The sequence below is a fragment of the Manis javanica genome, chromosome 12 (genome assembly GCF_040802235.1).
Source record: "Manis javanica isolate MJ-LG chromosome 12, MJ_LKY, whole genome shotgun sequence".
In the NCBI taxonomy this organism is placed as follows: domain Eukaryota; kingdom Metazoa; phylum Chordata; class Mammalia; order Pholidota; family Manidae; genus Manis; species Manis javanica.
Genome location: NC_133167.1, coordinates 81,434,405 through 81,440,000, shown reverse-complemented (window position 1 = coordinate 81,440,000; position 5,596 = coordinate 81,434,405). Strand labels below are relative to the sequence as shown.

The 5,596-nt window shown below is 49.8% G+C and overlaps 1 long non-coding RNA gene across 2 annotated transcripts in view; it reads left to right on the top strand.

Moving 5' to 3' along the window:
- LOC140845161 (uncharacterized) overlaps nucleotides 1-852 on the top strand; it is a 111,086-nt gene extending 110,234 nt beyond the window's left edge. For both annotated transcript variants that reach the window (XR_012123880.1, XR_012123881.1), the window contains exon 5: nucleotides 1-852. This exon is cut by the window's left edge and continues 24 nt beyond it. This is a non-coding gene — a long non-coding RNA (uncharacterized lncRNA).
- Nucleotides 853-5,596: the final 4,744 nt, after the last annotated feature.

Here is a 5,596-nt window from a genome sequence, read left to right as displayed (position 1 = left end):
ATCATAGTCCTTTAAACCTCGCGGATGTGTAAAGTTCATAATCTGGCCTAGTGATACTTGCTGACCTCAGAATCTAAGATTCCCACTTGTCTTCCCAAGTCATTAAATGAGATGGAAAAGAAGAAAACAGAACACAGCTCTTTTGAGAGAGCCCTAGATGCCAGGCTTCATGAGTGTTCCTTCAGCTGTGTTTCTTCCTGTGATCTTTGCAAGAACTGTCTGGGCTCAGCTGCATTTGGTATTTACCAAGTAGACTGAAGCTCAGAAATGTGAGTGACTTGGCACAAGATTCACACCCAAAGCCATCTCCAAGGACATAATTAAGTTAATTTCAAAAATGTGCAGAACCTCCTTCTTTATAGTTTGTTGTTATGCTGGCATTTTGGTAAACTGGCTAAATCGGTTTAATGTCATCAATGCATTTGACACAGGACACTGAAGTTCACCCCCCACCACCTGGACATTTCTGGAGACACCTGGGCCTTAAAAAGCACATACCAAGTTTCAATTCTCAAATCATCACCTGGAGTCTTTGCCCCTGGCGACAGGTCAGTCCCCCAGGGTCTCCTTCCTAGAGCCACAAAGGAAAGAGAAGCAGAGAAAATAATTCAAGCTGTGGGTGGGAGGGATCTGTTCTTAGGTCCCAGAGCCCCTACTGGCTGAGTACAGTGGTCACTGCCCACCGCTTTCTCTCCCTGGTCCTGAGTAACACCTGAGACCCTGCTCCCGGGGGCCAGGGGGGCTGCGGATGGAGCTGTAGCCAAACCTTTCCTGTTTGGACTGAATGGCTTGTCCCAAGCTGGGGGTGGGGAGGGAGGAAAGCTCTAGATAGGGTGAGGGGATGGGCGTGTCAGGGAAGCAACCGTGCTGTGTGGCTGTTCCCATAAACTGATTTAAAGTTAATAAATAAAAAGTGTGCCTGCATGCTGCGGTGCTCTGGCAATACATGCTCACCAGTGCCATGAACTGACTGTTGGGAACACTTTAGATGGGGAAGGAAGGAACACCGTGGGAGAGAAAGGAGGGGCCATGTGCAGACGCTCACCTGAGTGCGTCCAGATGGGCCATTAGCAGAGCCTGTGCAGACGGGAAGCCGTCCTCCCATCCCTCCCACCCTCCACTCCGGCCCAGCCCACACTTGCTCCAAAGATTTTCCTCTTATTTCAAGAGTAAATTTCAGAGGTAAGGCCATTAAATTATAATCACTCAGAAATTGTTATTTGTCCCATATAGCTGAGAATTATTTCTGAATTCCACCCATTTAAAAAAAAAAACTAGAAATCAATCTTCACTTGCCCACAGCCCACATCCAAAAGTTCACCCACGGCTATTGATGTTACTTCTGAACCATTTCTCAAAGCCCCCGCCACGGCTGCCCCACGGCGCCAGCAAGCTTCCTCAGCTCTTCCCGAGTGGTCCCTGTCTTACATCTCACCCCCCAGGTGTGCATCTCCGGGCAGTGATCACAGAGCACCCCTGAAAAATGAAGATCTGCCCACGCTTCTGCCCTGCCCAAAAGCCAAAGGTTTCCCTTCACTCGCCACAGAGCTGGCTTACCTTCTCCACAGGGTACAGTAAGCCTATGGAAGTCATTCATTTAGTTGATAAATATTTACTGAGTGCCTGCCCCATAAGGGCTGACTAGATCAGGGTCATGCTGTAAGAGGATGAGCCGACCTCTGCCAGTTCCCTTCCGAGATGTGCCCGTGCCTGCTGCCTGCCCTTTGTTCCAGGACCACTGGAATCCCACGGGGCACCTGCCGTGCTCCTCCACGGCTGTGCTGACGCCACATGGACCCGCCACCCGCACACTTCCCTCTCTTCCCCACTGAGCCAGCTCATCCTCCCCTTCCACACTCAGGTGACTCCCAACTTCGTCTGGGAATCAAGCACAGATGCCCCGGTGAGATCAGCGTCCCCTCCACCTGTGCCCCTGCACTACCTGGGCACATTTTCTCCCGAGCCCTGGCCAGCCTCTCATGATTTCCTCCCCAGCTGTGTGTCTCCCTTGTCATACACAAGCCCAGGAGTTATCAAACCTGAGCAGGCATCAGGATCACCTGCTAACTCCCCACAAAAAGAACTACTGACTCGGTAGGTCAGATGTGGGAATCTTCGTTTCTCAGAAGGTCCCAGGAGATGGTGAAGCTGGAGGGTAGAGGGGAGCACCCTTCAGTTCACCTTGTCTAGCACCCAAAGGCTGCAGCCAAGTTTAGTTCATGTCTATCCCCTGATCTCAGCACCACACTTGGCTTTGGGTAGAAGCCCAAGAATGTTTTGTTGTGCACCAGGGCACATTTGGCTGATGGAGAAGAAGGGAAGTAGAGTACATGAATGCTAAGCTCTCTTCCCTCTTGGATAATCTTCAAGTGGTGCATCCTTCTGTTGGCAAAGTTCTCGGCGTTGATGGTGAGCACCTGGGTTTCTTCCTTGTTTAGCTGATAACAAACTTGTAAGCTTCCTTGAAACAAAAATATCAGAAATTAGAATTAAAAATAGGAACCATAAAATGCAAAAATATGATAAGGTTGTCTTTTGATTGTCATTGTGTTCTAGGAACCTAAGTCTGTCTCGACCCTTCCATCACGTAAAAGTTTAACAGATACGCTGTTATTGTAGCATCTGGTTCTCTGCAGAAAACCCTGAATAGTTGTGAAATAAGTGTGTGTGCATGCACATGTATATGTGCATACATACATGCATGTGTGCATGTATACATGTGTTAGCAGAACTGAGATACCAGCCTGGAAAATAAAACCACTACAAGTCAATTTTGTAATTGGATTCTGAAAACTTTACCAATATAGAGTTAAATACTTGGCCATTCTCACTTTGTTCCCTACTGCTTCCCGTATCTGCCTTTCTTCCTAACTGCCTTCGTGGAATTTCAGAATATGGAATGTGAAATAAGATCATAATGTAATCTTAAGGCAGAACAGGAGAACACAGTTTGGGAGGAGAAAACAGTCGGACTGTGAGTGGACTGTAAGGCCATTATTCAACAGTCAGGAAACAGAAGGAACTTCCTACAGTGGACCCTGGTTGTCCTGACTCATTCTTCCTTTGGGTATGACCATTACAGATTCCCAAATGTTTATTTTGTCACTTAACACTTCCTACCAGCTCTCCAGCCTAGCAGGGCTGGTACTGAAGGGCTGGGCAGGGCGGCACTGCAGAAGTGTGGATGTGGCCAGGAGCCCCACTGGCCGTGCGTGGGAAAGGCCCATCCCGTGCCCTGGGGGGCCCAGTGTGGCACCCTCTTCCACCCTCCGTGTAACATTTGGTTCAACCCAACAACCAAGTCAGTGTGTGGTAACCACACAGTGGTGAGCACCCCTTCCTTGAGGGGCTGACAGCCTTGCTGTCTGCTCACTGTTGGGGTAATTCCGACACACGTGCATATTCTGTGTACATATTCTGTATGTATTTGTCCATTTCAGAAATCATTTCTACTTTACACACCTTTACTGACATTGGCCTCATGACCATCCCTCTTAGATATAATCTCAAAAGGGACTCTGTCTGTGAAAGTTTCCAGAAGCTTCCTCAACATCCCACTTTATGCCTAAAAGACCTCAACCACTTCTTCCAGAGCCATGGAAGTACAGGTCCCGCCTCCACAGAAGCAGTCCAGCTTGCTCCAGGGAGGACGGTTTCCCTGTGGGTCACAGGGACCCCAGGCGATCATCTCAGCCCAGAAAGTTCTCCAGCCTTTCTCAGTGAGCCTACTCCTCCCCCTCCAGAACTCAGCCACCCGCTCTAGGCAGCCCTCCGTGGCTTCTCTAAGGTGCCCTCTCCTCCTGCTGCCCTGGGCCCACCTCTATCCCAGCGCAGATAGGGTTGTGTTGCCTGCTTGCTGACTGTCTCACACATCTGTAAACTGCTTGAGGATCTGGAAATACCTTACCCACCCCTTAGGTTCTCACTGCCGGGCTCATGTCAGGGATGTCCCAGAGGATGCATTCAGGTCTGGGTTTCCACCCACTGCCTTGAACCTTCTGCTTCTTGTTAGTGTTCAGGGATCATCTCTTTTCCATTTCGGTTTGCCTTATACGCCTGGTCCAGTGGTTTTCAATTAGACTGCCCTGTCCAAATGATACCTACAGCAAAGGCTATTTTAGAGGAGAGGGAAACGTGGAGCTGCTTGAAGTGATGTAGGAGAGGGAGGCTCTCTCTGGACTCTGCCCCACCCCCCTTCTCCCCACAGCCTCACACTGGCCAGCAGAACCCTCGGACTCCCAGGAGCATAGTGGGAACCCTTGCCCCTGCAAAGTGACAGCTCAGCCTCCAGGGTTGGGTCACATCTTCTGGACGGTGGCCCTCAGCCCATGCAGCAGTGTCCTCCTGCCGTCCTGGGGACCCCACACGCCAAGTGCCCGGAGATTACATCTGACAAGCTTGCCCCTGCATTTGGCTTTCAGTGATCAGTCCTAGACTCTCTGGACGCCTATGTAGATGTGACTGTTCAGGGAACGAATCTTCTTTGGGCTTAAGAGAAGCCAAGCTCTCCTTTGGAGATATGGCACTTGCTTCCTCCTTCCTTGCCTTCCCTGCCCACCTCCCTCCATCTCTCTCTCTCTTTTCTTTCCTTCCTACTTCCTTAACAGAAATGTGTTATTCTGGACAATAGTTCTGAAGGCTAGAAACCCAAAGTGTTCTCTCAGAGGCTCGAGGCTAGGATCCTTCCTGGCCTCCTCTCAGCTGCTGGTGGCTGCGTCCTGGCGCCCCGCAAGCCCTTCTCTGTCTCTGCAAGGCCGTCTCCCCGGGTGCATCTGTTGGTCCTGTGCTCAGGCTGCTCTGAACTCAACAGATGATAACCAAATATCATTTAGCAAGACATTTTACTGTTCTCCTGCCTGACAGTCCCCTACTCATGAGAATGAGGGAAGTATGGACTAGACACTCAGAATTGAAATGCTCCAATAATATCCAGTTCAGTGACTTCTTGCACTGAGGTTGTTCAAGAACATCGTTTTGTTTTGTCTCATTTCTCGTGCCCCCACCTTCCAGCCATGCTGCTCTGCCCGCCTTCCACGTGGCCCTGGAGTATCTGGCCACGTGACTCCGGCACTCGAGCACTCCCCAGGTCCGTGACTCTCCATGCATTCCCGCTTCTCTGCCTGACCCAGGAAGCCCTTGTCTCACCTTTCCAGCTTTATCACATACATATTGTTCATATGTTAATGATATCTGAACACTCAGAATCCCCCCAAATAATGCTCCTCCTTGCCTCTGTGTGTTTTCTTTCCTGAGCAGGAAACAACCCCCTGCCTCTGTACCCTGCCTTGCAAGCCTCTCCTCATTCATCTAGACCCACCTGGTGAGAACAGTGTCCCCACTTGCCCCTTAGGCTGACATGATCTTTCCTCTTACTGTATAGTCACCATGCTCACTCCTGGTGACCAGGTCTATTTATCATTATCTTTGTCTTTCTTGAATTCTGACTCCCCTGGGAGGAACAGCAGCTTATTCATTCTGTGTCTGCAAACAATAGCACAGGGCTGCTATCTTCAGGCTCCAGGGACATTTATGGAATATAATATCCACAGAGAATGTTATCACCACCTCACCAAAATTATGAGCTAATAATTACTCA